At 42.1% G+C, this 13,773-nt stretch overlaps 1 protein-coding gene across 3 annotated transcripts in view; it reads right to left on the bottom strand.

Moving 5' to 3' along the window:
* The window catches only part of GCLC (glutamate-cysteine ligase catalytic subunit), a 54,322-nt gene that overhangs the window by 36,307 nt on the left and 4,242 nt on the right, over positions 1-13,773 (bottom strand). The window lies entirely within an intron of this gene.

Raw genomic sequence — 13,773 nt, 5'->3', positions numbered from 1 at the left:
AGCTGAGTAATAATTAATTTAACTATAATACAGAAATATATTTCCTGAACCCCTCAGAAGCAGTGCAAAGGCTTGGGGAAGTCTGTGGTAATGGAGGAGCTCTGGGAGAAGGAAGTAATGGCTGGGAAGGAGTTTGCCAGTGAACCTGGAGGGTTATTGTGTGTGGATAGGAGAATTATGGAAGACTTGGGTATGGGTTTTCGGGGGGGGGGGGGGGGGGAGGAGTTGGGGAACCTCCCCCATGCAGACTCTGGCTAACTCCTAGTCTCTTCCATTCAGTCAAACACATCTGCCCCTGCTCCAGTGTGTCACTGCACCCACACTCAGCCACTTCTCCTCCCACGTGGCCCTACAGCCTCCTCCTCCATTTCCACATGTCCCTGCACTGCCACTCCCATTCAGCCCCTGTCTCAATGCTGTCACCCCACTAGCTCCTGTGCCCTCACCCTAGTCTGTCCCTCTCAACAGCCCTTCTGAACCCAGTCTGCGTGAACCTCCATGGACCACACCCTGTCTGTCCCACCCATATCCCTTGTCTCCTCACCTGGCTTCATGGGCAGGACACTGTGAGGGAAGTAGCCTCTGCCCCCTCCATTTCTGTGGCTGGCTGCTCCAGCCCAGAGCCCAGCTGCCCTCTCTTTTGGCACCACAACAGCTGTTGGGCAAAAGCTGTCACTACAGCACCTCTCCTGGCAGAATGTATTTTCTGTGGGGGGAAAAAATCTGTGGGGAGGACATGAATTCTGCACGGGTGCAAAGTGCAGAATTCCCCTAGGAGTATATTGTATAACAGTTCCGGATCATCCTTACTTCAACACTATATCTGATAGGTAAAGGGCATAGAGCAGTAGCCTGCTACAAGAAGGATCTATGAAATGTATTATTTTAATGGTCAGGAGAGCTTCTAATGGGATGAGAATTTTCTGACTCTTCATATCTCTACAGCCAAGGCTACAAACCCAACTCCTAGACAAATCTTGAATCATCCTCTAAGGGATAGAAGCAGATCACTAGCTACAAAGAAAGCCAAAGAATTGCATTCAGCTAGTCCTGCAGTGAAGAGAGGTAATCTCTGCATTGGGACAAAGAGGACAGGGGCAGATGTGCCAGACTGCATGGGGGAGGCTTCCCAACACTCTAACAATCTCACCCGCATAAGAAAAACCTCCCACCCACACCCAACACCGTCTAGGTTCACTCCTAGGCTCCTTCCCTCTCCCTCAGCTCCTCCGTTACCCCTGACTCCTCCAAACCTTTGCACTGCTTCTGACAGGTGCAGGAAATACAGTTTTGTATTGTAATTTAAATGAATTACACAAAGTTCTGTATTAATATGCCTAGTAAGGAATCTATTTGTAAAAAAAATTACCAGAATATTTTTTTTGGTCTGTATTGTCACAGACATCCTTGCTGAGAGAGATTTTGAAATAAATTACCAAAATAATTGTAACTGGCATGATTATAGTGCATTATTTTGACAAATAAAATACGCAGTTTTGAAATATTGTGTGCAGAATTTTTAATTTTTTGGCACAGAATTCCCCCAGGAGTATAATGTGCCTTTAATGGTAGATTTTACATCTGGAATCCTCCCCTCTCGCAGCATCCCAGAACCCAGGCACCAGTCAGAGCCCGAACATCTACACTGCAATTTTATAGCCCCACACTCCAAATCCAAGTCAGCTTATGTAGGCCAGCTGTGGGCGTATTACTGCAATGTGGACATATCCTCTGAGATTAAGTGAAGAGGGAGCAAAATGACACTGGAAGCAGAGCATGAGTAGCTTTTCCACCTTTAGTTATTCAAACTCCAGAGCGTAAGAACAGAAGATTTTATTGGCACAAGACAGATGGTATTATGCTTACAAGAGTCCAGAGGAGCATTATTTTTTGTAGAACATCCTACTATAGAATTGCTCACATCTATTGGGTCAGAGCAATACTGGGACTCTAATTTTTAAAGCAGTGTTCCTATGCATAGCTTTGGTCTAATGGAATAAAGACTTGTAGTTCAGTAAAACTTATATTAATTCCCTTGCTTTATTCATTTAAATTAATATGAACTTCTATATGCCAAGTACTGAACCCAAAGAAAAAAGAATGACAAAGGTTTTATACAGACCCCACTTTAGGCTCACAAATAAAAGATGAGATAGAAAATACATTGGTATTTTAGTTCTTTGAGTTTATGCCACTGCAAAAAGAATTCAAGCGACAATGTGGGTGGTGGTGGGGCAGCTCATGTTTTAGATAACAAACAGATAAACTGTAAGTGTTTGTTTATCCCCCTCCCTCTATTTACATCAGGACAGGATATTCTGATCTTTTGCACGTGGTGTTACATGACTAGAGGATGTCCTGTGAAGCACATACCACAAACCAGGAAGCAGGATTATTGAAATCTAACCCGAGAGATTATAGTCATTTGTATACAGCTAAAGAAAAAATGTGGAACATTAAAGAACAAAGAACTCCTTTCTTTGACCATTGTATCACATAACACAGAGGGGTGTAATACTGTAAAAAGAGAACATAAATAATCACATTTACAATATAAATCTAACTTCAAAGGCCTTACTTATGAATTGTATTGGGTTTAAACTGAAAAGCTATGTCTTTCGTGCAATTTTAGACATTCGTTTGTCAACTGTGTTTTCTATTCCACATGGATTTAGTTTGTTCATGGACCAATAAACGAACATTAGTCAAAGCCAGAATCATAACTCTGTTTCCTTTTAAAATGAAGTCTTTAAATAAATCAAATTTGAATTTTTACAGAAAGAAGGAAGTTCAGAGCAGTAATCAGAATGGTCCTCTACCACAGGAGCCCCAAATATTGGATGATCAAAGCTACTATTAAAGTCTCTGAGCAGGGCTTGAAAAATCCATTCACCAATTGGTGAGAGAACCTACATCAATTTCTGACAAATTTTAGCTTTCCTTGAAAAAAGTTCTAGCCTTTAGGGGTTGCAAAAATAACCTTCCAGAAGTGAACCATTATAAACCAATCCCCTACTGAAGCTCTTATCTGTGACAAGCAGCACCACTAAGAAATTAAAGCTCTCATCAGTTTCACTGATGTCATTCACAACTATGTGGACAGCAGTGAAAAATTCAGGAATAATAGTTTTCTAAAGCAGCAACATAAAATCAGGAGCAAAAGCAAGCACGGGGGAGAACCCAAAATAGGAAGGATAAGAACAGGGTAGAGTAATGGAACCCCTCCCCTCTCCTAGAAGCTAAGAGACTCTGGATGGGAGAAGAGGTAGGAAGCCCTTTCTCTCTTCCAGTACTTGGGTGGATTCTAGGGTGGCGGGAGGGGAGAGAAGCAGAGTATCAAATTTATCATATGCCTGCTAACCAGAGAAGGCTATCAGAGACTGAACCCCCTTCCATCCCTCAAGTAGGATTCAAGAGTGGCGCCTTCTCCTCACCTGATAGTGGAGGGCTGGGCTTCTGACCAAGGCGTTGCCATGGACATTACCAGTGTCCCCAGCTCAATTCTTGTCTTTCATATCTTCCTCAACCTAATAGGTCACGTCTTCTGTATATCAGGTGTCTAGTAAATATTTCAAATCTGGCCTTTCCGCCAGTTTAGAGCTCAGTAGGTAATCTGTACCAGCCTGAAACACTGCAGTAGTACTAACTATGCAGAAATACAGCAGAGATCAGAAACCCCGAAGTTTCACCTTTACAGTGGCAAGATCTGTTATTTCCTTCAGTGTACATCTATGGTGCTATAGTTCTTACAAAAAATATATCTATGTCTACAAACACACAGTACCAACCCCCCAAGCAGCTCACAGGCTAAGGCCATGTCTACACTGCCATGTCAGCAAAACTTATGTTGCTCAGGGGGGTGAAAAAATTCTCCCCTCCCCCGCCCGAGCAACGTAAGTTTCACTGGCATAAGTGTAGTGGGCAGAGCTCTCTTGCGTTGACATAGAGCAGCTATACAGTGGCGTAGCTGCATTGGTACACCTGTGATGCTGTAAGTGTAGTGTAGACATAGCCTAAGACAAGATCCACAGAGGAAATGAAGGGGAGGGTGGAGGCAGAGGCTAGGTGATCACAAGGACATTGGAGAGGTTAATATGTACTATGTACACATCTTGGGGGTTAAGGCTTTTTAAAAAAATTATGTAAAATAATTATCTTAAGTTCTCCCCTGAGGTGGGTTTTGATAAGGATACTAAAAGACAGGAAGGGGATGATATGCCGAAAGGTCACACTAAGGCAGAGAGATGGGCATAGAAACACCACAAGGCAAACAAGTTAGTAGCATTGTCTAGATTAAGATTTAAGGTGTAACACTAGCATTACATTACTAGCATTAGCTAACACATTTTTAAAATCTAGCATAGACTCTAGGATTTTCAAAGTGTCAGCTAACGTGTTAACACCTTTAAATCCTGGCCTAGAAAAGGCCAACATGATCAATACAGCAGATGCAGTTATACAAACATTAGGGACATGCTAAATCTTCTGTTTGTATCGGAATAATGCCATTGTCCTACTTTTTGTATTTAGTCAAATTGTGCTCTGAGAAAAAGCATGAACAAGCAGTCATGTGGCAATTAACCTAATCATTCATGAGTGCTGCTTTTCTCATGTGGCACACAGGCAAGTAGCGATTAAGACAGCTACCATTCAAGCACCGTTCAAAAACAGCCACCATTCAAATGCAGCCAGTCATGCTGTATTTGGCGCGGGACCAAAACTTTGAAATGTTGCATGAAGGATAAGAGTTTTAAAAAATACAGCCTGTTTTCGGAATTTTACTGTCTGGAAGGATAATTTGCAGAGGCTTAAAAGAACTGACATGAACCAACATTTAAATTTTGTAAAAACAAGCTTTTACAAAACTTAAAGACCAATACAAGTGTTTCTACAAACTTAAGATGCTGAGGAAATGATTTAAAACAGCATTCTTCTGCAGCATATGAAACCAATGCACGGCAGCAATAAGTAGAACCCGAGAATGAAAGTCAGTTCATTCATCACCATTCTACACATTGAGAGAAATACATAAAAAGTAAACAGAGCATAAACAGTGATAAGCATATTGCATTTTTAAAATGCTCACTTCTAATAGCATTAGTAACAGGTAAAAAAAAAAGATGTATTTTAGGTGACTCTGTCAATTTGTATCTTCACCTAGCTGAAGTTTTAAAGATTTACATATAGATAGCTAGCAACACAGGCAATGCTATAACCAGATCAAACAGCAGGGGATGTATTCAAGTATTCAGTTTTTGACAATGGCTAGTACCAGATGCTTCAGAGGAAAGTTAAAGACAATCTGCAGGGGACCATTATGGAATAACCTACTCATATGATTAGGTTTTTTTCCTATCCCCCTCAGAGGTTGGCTAGTGACCCAAAGCATGAAGCTTTCTACTTTTTAAAAAACTTTACTGTTGTAAATCTGGTTATCCTTGTCATTCATGAAAGCGTTAAAGACTTTTTTCAATTCCGTTAAGTTCTTGGCCTCAAAGATATTATGCAACAATGGGTTGCACAGGATAACTGTTGTACAAATAAAATAAATAAAAAAAATACATTTGCAGCTTTTCAATTTCACTGACTTATTCTTGCAAGATGAGAGGGTTAAATATACAATTTACTTTCTCTGCACATCATGACCTTTTTTTCCTGTTTGTTTGGTCTCCTCTCTAACCTCTTTTCAACGTCTCTTCTTATGGAAGTTTTTCCTTTATTCATTTTTACTGTCAAGTCTTCAAACCGCTTCTTCTCTTTTTCTCAAAAAAAGAGTGACCAAAACAGAACTCAGCATTCCAAATGAGTGTAGCACATATTTATATAACAGTATTCTAATTTTTCAGCCATATTTTCCATCCATTTCTTGTGGAGTCTAACACTGTTCACTTTTCGGGGGGGGACCACCACAGCATATGGAGCACATCTTTATTAAGTTGTGCGCAATGACACCCAGATTCTTTTTTCCTCAGCTGCTTCAGTTAATTTACAACTATTCAGAAATGATGTGGGCAATAATACAACTGCCAAAGACCTATCGGTTTTACTCTGCGATGGCTGCTGCTGGGAACAGCTTTAAACAGCATGTGAGGGCTGGCACAGGAACTAGCTCTGGGAAGCACCACAAAAGATGAGAGAAAGTTAAATTAGTAGTCTTCTTACCATCCATGCAATGAATATGTTCTCTTCCATATTTGTCAGACAAATTCCTAGCCAGAGACAACATCCCTATGTAGATTCCAGGAACTACATTTTGGTAAAGAAACCAGCTTACCCTTCCCTTTCACATGGGAAGGAGTGCTAGGCTTCTTGCCGGGGTGTTGCTCTTGGCAATGGGGCCCCTCATTTTAGGTCTCTGGTTTAGCATAAGACCATAAGAATGGCAATACTGGGTCAAACCAATGGTCCATTCAAGCCCAGTATCCTGCCTTCTAACAGTGGCCTACACCAGGTGCTTCAGAAGGAATGAACAGAACAGATAATCATCAAGTGATCCATCCCATGTCGCCCATTCCAAGCTTCTGGCAAACAGACACTAAGGACACTTCAGAGCATGGCATCGCATCCCTGCCCATCCTAGCCAATAGCCATTGATGGACCTAGCCTCCATAAACTTATGAAGTTCTTTTTTGAACCCTGTTATAGTCTTGGCCTTCACAATATCCTCTGGCAAAGAGTTCCACAGTTCAACTGTGTTGTGTGGAAAAATAGTTTCTTTTGTTTGTTTTAAACATGATGCCTATTAGTATCCCACCTTGGTCGTCTCTTTTCCAAGCTAAAAAGTCCCAGCCTTATCTCTCCTTGTATGGAAGCTGATCCATACCCCTAATCATTTTTGTTGCCCTTTCTATACTTTTTCCAATACATACATATGAGATGGGGAGATTATATCTGCACAATAGTATTCAAGATGTGGATGTAGCATGGATTTATATAGAGGCAATATTATATTTTCTATCTTATTATCTATCCCTTTCCTAATGATTCCAAACACTGTTAGCTTTTTTGACTGCCGCTGCACATTGAGTGGATGTTTTCAGAGAACCAACCACAATGGCTCCAAGATCTCTTTCTTGAGTGGTAACAGCTAACATAGACTCGATTATATATTTACAGGTTTTCTAATGTGCACTACTTTGCATTTATCAACATTGAATTTATTCTACCATTTTGTTGCCCAGTCTCCCAGTTTTGGGAGGACCCTTTGTAACTCTTCGCAGTCTGCTTTGGACTTAACTATCTTGAGTAGTTTTGTATCATCTGCAAAATTTTTCCACCTCACTGTTCACCCTTTTTTCCAGACCATTTATGAATATACTGAACAGTACCGCTTCTGGTACAGCTCCGTGGGGAACACCACTATTTACCTCTCTCCATTCTGAAAATTGACAATTTATTCCTACCCTTTGTTTCCTAGCTTTTAACCAGTTACTGATCCATGAGAGGACCTTCTCTCTTATCCCATGACAGCTTACTCTGCTTAAGAGCCTTTGGTGAGGGATCTTGTGAAAGGCTTTCTGAAAATCTAAGTGCACTATACCCACTGGATCACCCAGCGACACTGAACCCCATATTCTTCACGTTGATATTATATATAGATATATGATAATGGCATAATTATGATGCATTTTATGCAAGATGGGTCATGTGAAATGTCATTTGAAAAGTTATGATTTGCCGAATTTAATTATATTTGTATGCATGGATCATATTTGTACCTGAAGTTATGAATATTGACTATGTATCTGTATTTCAAATGTATGTACACCTGGGTAACACCCCCTAGACAATCAGTCTATATAGTTGGTGGGGAAGAGCCTATTCAGGGCAATGGGCCATTAGGAAAAAAAAAATAGGCCTTAGGAGAAGCTTACCTCCCACCTAGCGAGCCTTCCTGTGAACGCGCCAAACAGCCTGTAAGGAATGGCTGCTATGACTCTAGAAGGACATGTGACCAGGCCACATGATTCTTGACTCCATCGTGGGATGTCCATATTTTTCCACAGATTGGTCTGGGAACCAAGATTTGGAACAAAGGTTCCCGCCCTATACAAGAGCTATATAAAGCAGGGAGTGACATCATCTGTGGTTCTTCATCCCCACACAAGAAGACTCCTGGAAACACCTGAGGAAGAGAGACTGAACTGGGGGAAGTGCTGGGCCCAGGCTAAAGGGATTTCTAGCCCATGAATGAAACACCTGGAGATTACAAGCTGTAAGCAAGTGCAGCTTGCCCCTTAAGAATCTGCAGCCTGCTTGTATCATCTCTCAGGATGAGAATATGCTAATTAATATCCAAATCTATTTAGTATATTAAGCTTAGTTTGCATGTTTTATTTATTTGCTAGGTAATCTGCTTTCATTGCTATCATTTAAAAGCTATCGTTTATAGTTAATAAACTTGTTTTTGCTTTATCTAAACCAGTGAGTTAGAGTGAAGTATATGGGAATCATAACCCAATGGGCAAAGGCTGTTGCCTATTCCTCTCCAGACTGAGGAAGGAAGAAAACTTTATCAGCTTACACTGTACAGTTCCCTATGCAGCACAAGACAGTATAATTTTGGGTTTATACTCCAGAGCGGATGCATGCCTGGGGAGCTGGGAGTTACCATAGCTGTAGCCTTCCTATTCAGGGGCTGGTCAGAGAGCCTGGATGTGACTGCAGCTGGGTATGTCCCTACCTGTATGAATGCTGGTCAAAGTGCAGGCTGGAGGGCTTTGCAGCTTGTTACAGCAGTACTGTCTGAGAGGGAGCCCAGCCTGGTGGGTCGGTGGCTCAGTGTTACCCCACTTCCAGGTGGCACCCCGGTGGAATCCATCACACAACCTTGTCCACATGCTTGTTGACCCCTTCAAAGAATTCTAGTAGATTGGTGAGGCATGATTTCCCTTTACAAAAACCATGCTGACTCTTCCCCAATAAATCATTTTCATCTATGTGTCTGATAAATATAGATGAAGCTGACGGAACAATGTAGAAAAAAAGAAAGGGTTAAGATGATGAAATACAATGTAGGAAAATATACCCCATGAAGAAGATGTACAAGAAAACCAGGAGAGAGCACTTTTTTACAGCTCAAAAAGAGTTGACTGATAACATTAAAATTAAATACAATGCACAAAGAGTACACGATGGTTTTATTATTCATTTAAATTTTAAGGAGTGTGGTGGCACAAATTCTTCACTGTGGCGAATATACTTAGCTGCCAGACAAGTTTTCAAGCCGTCCAAATTCATACATCTTTTCTTTAAAAGGAAAATGACCCTGTGAAAATTGAATCCATTCATCGTATTCTATGCCTAAAAACTGACAGTGGCACGACTTGTATCCAATAGAAGGGTCATCGTGTCTAATTTCAAAAAAACAAGCAAGGACAGAATAGAAATTGCAAGCCAGACTGCCATTTCATTCACATTCTTGCACATAAAATCATCATTATTGCTGTCTGCAGCTTTAATTTTGACCAAAAACGTTACCCCCCTTTGCAACTTTTACACACACACTGGAGCATCTCCTTCCTGTTCTGGTGCTGCTTCTTAGTCCCTGTAGTGAGGTGGTGGGATACCCTACAGCCCCGCAGAGGGACGAGCCTCCCCTAGCACCAACATGGGCGGAGCCAGGGGGTCCTGCGCCCGCCCCCAGAGGTTACGGCGCAGGACAGGAAGTAGAAAAGCCCAACTGCAGAGCTTCCTTGAAAGCCAGCCGCCAGAGAGGCCAGATGCCAGAGCAGCCGCGCCTACCCCTCGCCAGCTACCCTGAGGAGCAGCCGAGCCTACCCTTCGCTAGTTACCCAGAGGAATCGATGGTGCTGGAAACCGCCAGCCAAACTCAGGTACCTTACGAGGGGAGTCCGGAAGTAGCCCGGGGGCAGCCGACCCTGGCCTGGCCACAGCAGGGCCAGAACCAATGTCAGTGTGTTGCGGTCAGGATCCCCACTGACACAGCAGCAAGTCTTCTGCTGCTGCTAGGGCCCCAGGCTGGGATGCAGTGGAGCGGGTGGGCCTGCGTCCCCCCTGCCACTCCACTCACGGGTGGCAGTCTCCCCCTCACACCAGACGCTCAGAAGCCTGAACTTCCAACTGTTTGTTTGCTGCCCTGCCCTGCCCTAGGGCCAGGGCTTATACTGAACTATTGGCTCAGCCCCTTCTTAAGGCTTGGGGCCATAGCGAACTATTGCGAGGCGGTGGGATACCCCACACCCCGCGGAGGGACTAGGCCTGACCAAGCCCTCCTACAGTTCCTTTTCCCATCTCTCTTCTAGTCACTCATTTGCTCACACCATTTACTCCAGGTCTGGCAAGGCACAAGGTCTGAAAAACATCAATCATCTTGTTCGGTCTTGCAGCAAAGTGGACAGCAGAGACAACTTAAATAAAATTTATCAGTAGAGTTTCACTTTGTATACCCAAGTGCATGCATAGCACAAAGCAATGGAACGGAGTCTAGTGGCCAAGAGCCCAGCCATTTCACTCTTCGGAATCCAACAGAGGCTGCAAAATTAAACTTCATATGTCTGCTTTGAGTTGCAGACAGAAAGATGGACTGGAACAAAACAAGGAACTGGTAAAGCACTGCTGTGTATAGATACTTTTTCAGGAGGGTAACTGTGGAGAAGCCAGAATATGGTCTACCTTACCTCCCTGCAGCGTATTTCTTTATATGGCTAGTATTTGTCAACCTGCACTACAATGAATCATTAATTTGACTGTAAATAAGGATAAGTTAAAAGAAAGGTGAATGATGCCCTCTCCTTTTTATAAGAACTTTCTTTTGTAATCTTAGAGACTTTTAATAAGATTTTCTAAACAAGAAGCTGTATTTGTTGTTATTCTTGTGTGTGTCTGTCTTCGCTGCTGTGGCGGTTCAGTTGCTGGAGCAGCGTTGGTTTTTTTTGGGAGAGATGGGTCAAGAAGAGAGGGAAGCAGCCTGGCAAAGACATGACCGAGTATCATCTTAGCCTCTCCCAAGCCTGTACGCAAGATAGTAGATTAGCAGTTCAAGAGGTCATAGAGCCAATGCTTTGATCTTTCAAACTTGCTACTGAAAGGTGAGCAGGAACATTGTGGAATTACACTGGAAGGAATATAGCACTACGTTAGCTATGCTTAGCTTTGTTCAGAATAAGTGGATCACAATGATGGTGTGAATGCTGTTTTATGTCCAGATACCTTCCACCTGATGTTTGGAGGTGGAAAGCACTTGCATCTCCAACTGAAGTCAGGGAAGCCATTGATGCGCTACACCTCTGTAAGCCAAGTGCATAGTGTGCTACAGGTATGCTATGTTATGACAAAATGACAATGTTCTAGAATGGACAACGACATTGGACGCTCTACAACCCCTAGCTACAGGTTCTCTCTGCATTCACAAGCAAACACAGTGACTCCACTTTGTGAAAAGGAATTTTGGAGATGAAGGGGGAAGGCATCTTTTAAATATTTCTATCTGCCTGTGGACAAGAACAGATAGGATCTGCAGGTAATGACCTCACTGTTTATCTACCTCAGTGTTCGACACAGAGCTGGGCAGGCAAGTATACATTTGATAGCTTTATTTCTGTTTTTTTTTAAGGAATTTTTTCACTTCAAGGTCCCAGAAACAAAGACAAGGTTTTCATCTCGAGACCAAAAGACCAAAAACATCAAGACACTTGATCACGGCCTTGGATAGACCAAGAGACTACCTACACTTGACCAGAGCTTACTCAACTGTATCTCAGAAATAAGAACATAAGAATGGGCATACTGGGTCAGACCAAAGATCCATCTAGCCCAGTATCCTGTCTACTGACAGTGGCCAATGCCAGGTGCTCCAGAGGAAGTGAACCTAACAGGTAATGATCAAGTGAGCGCTCTCCTGCCATCCATCTCCATCCTCTGACAAACAGAGGCTAGGGACACCATTCCTTACCAATCCTGGCTAACAGCCATTAATGGACTTAACCTCCATGAATTTATTCAGTTCTCTTTTAAACGCTGTTATAGTCCTAGCCTTCACAACTTCCTCAAGCAAGGAGTTCCACAAGTTGACTGTGCGCTGTGTGAAGAACTTCCTTTTATTTGTTTTAAACCTGCTGCCCATTAATTTCATTTGGTGGCCACTAGTTCTTGTATTATGGGAATAAGTAAATAACTTTTCCTTATCTACTTTCTCCACATCACTCATGATTTTATATACCTCTATCATATTCCCCCTTAGTCTCCTCTTTTCCAAGCTGAAAAGTCCTAGCCTCTTTAATCTCTCCTCATATGGTACCCATTCCAAACCCCTAATCATTTTAGTTGCCCTTCTCTGAACCTTTTCTAGTGCCAGTATATCTTTTTTGAGATGAGACCACCACAGCTGTATGCAGTATTCAAGATGTGGGCGTATCATCAATTTATATAAGGCAATAATATATTCCCTATCTCCTTTTTAATGATTCCTAACATCCTGTTTGCTTTTTTGACTGCCTCATCACACTGCGTGGACGTCTTCACAGAACTATCCATGATGACTCCAAGATCTTTTTCCTGATTCGTTGTAGCTAAATTAGCCCCCCATCATATTGTATGTATAGTTGGGGTTATTTTTTCCAATGTGCATTACTTTACATTTATCCACATTAAATGTCATTTGCTATTTTGTTGCTGAATCACTTAGTTTTGTGAGATCTTTTTGAAGTTCTTCAGTCTGCTTTGGTCTTAACTATCTTGAGCAGTTTCTTATAACATCAGTTTTATTACAGCAGCCCTGCCTGTATCACTACAGTTAAGTGAGCTATCATCTTCATTATTAATTCCTATCTTTAAGGGTTTATAGCCAAGGCAATAAAAACATTTTTTAAGCTATAACTTGGTATACAAGGTCCAAGTCCACAGCACTTTCTTTTGTTAAGTTTAAAACAGAGTTAATTCTTCTGAGTTTAACATAAGATAACACAAAGTTTTCCACAATCCTTCTGGCTATTTGATCAGAGAAATCTAAAAATCAAATTTCTTTTTCAACTAGTCAGTGTAATACAAACGAACTATTTTACGAGCTGAAAAAAATATGGAAGTAAAATAAGTTACTGTTCTGTGTGCACACAGAACCATAAATTTAAATCACAAATTTCACCAATTAATGTTTGACAGATTCCAATATCTTGTTGATCCCTTAAAACCCAGTGAAGTAGCAGCTTACAATATGTCAAGACAGAGCTATCTTAACATACATTGATTGATACTACTCTGACAAGTAAAAACTAGTAGGTGTCAATGCATTATGTAGCAACGGTAAACAAATAACAGCAATGAAATAATCTTTTCTGATTGAGTTGAGACAACTCCTTCTTGCTCTATAAAAACATTTTTAAAGGAGGAGTCACAGGTATTAACCTGCTCTCTGAAAGGCACAACATAATACAGTACACAAATCTGTATTACTACATCTGGGGCAACAGGTCAGGACAACCAGAAAGAGGGAAAGTTTGTTGCCTGTAATTCTGCTTCCCTGAGGGCCTACAGGCTTCTCAGGCCTACATTTTAGCTCTTTAGCATGAGATTGGTAGAACTCCCCTAGATCTTGAGTAGGAGGGGAATTCCATCCGGGGGGAATTGCCAAAAAGCCGAACATGTCCAGGAAAAATACCGTCCAGGCACTTCCCCTCCCGCGGCTGCTCTGCGAGTCCTCCCCTCTCAGACTTCGGCTCTGTTTAAGAGCCAAGCTGCCCGAGCCAGCGCTGCCAGCTTCGGGCAGCCCCCCTTGCCTCCGGACCCCAGCTGCCAGCCAGGCACTTCTCCTCCCCG

This window comes from Trachemys scripta, chromosome 3 (genome assembly GCF_013100865.1).
Source record: "Trachemys scripta elegans isolate TJP31775 chromosome 3, CAS_Tse_1.0, whole genome shotgun sequence".
NCBI lineage: Eukaryota > Metazoa > Chordata > Testudines > Emydidae > Trachemys > Trachemys scripta.
This window is presented reverse-complemented; position numbering and strand designations above follow the sequence as displayed.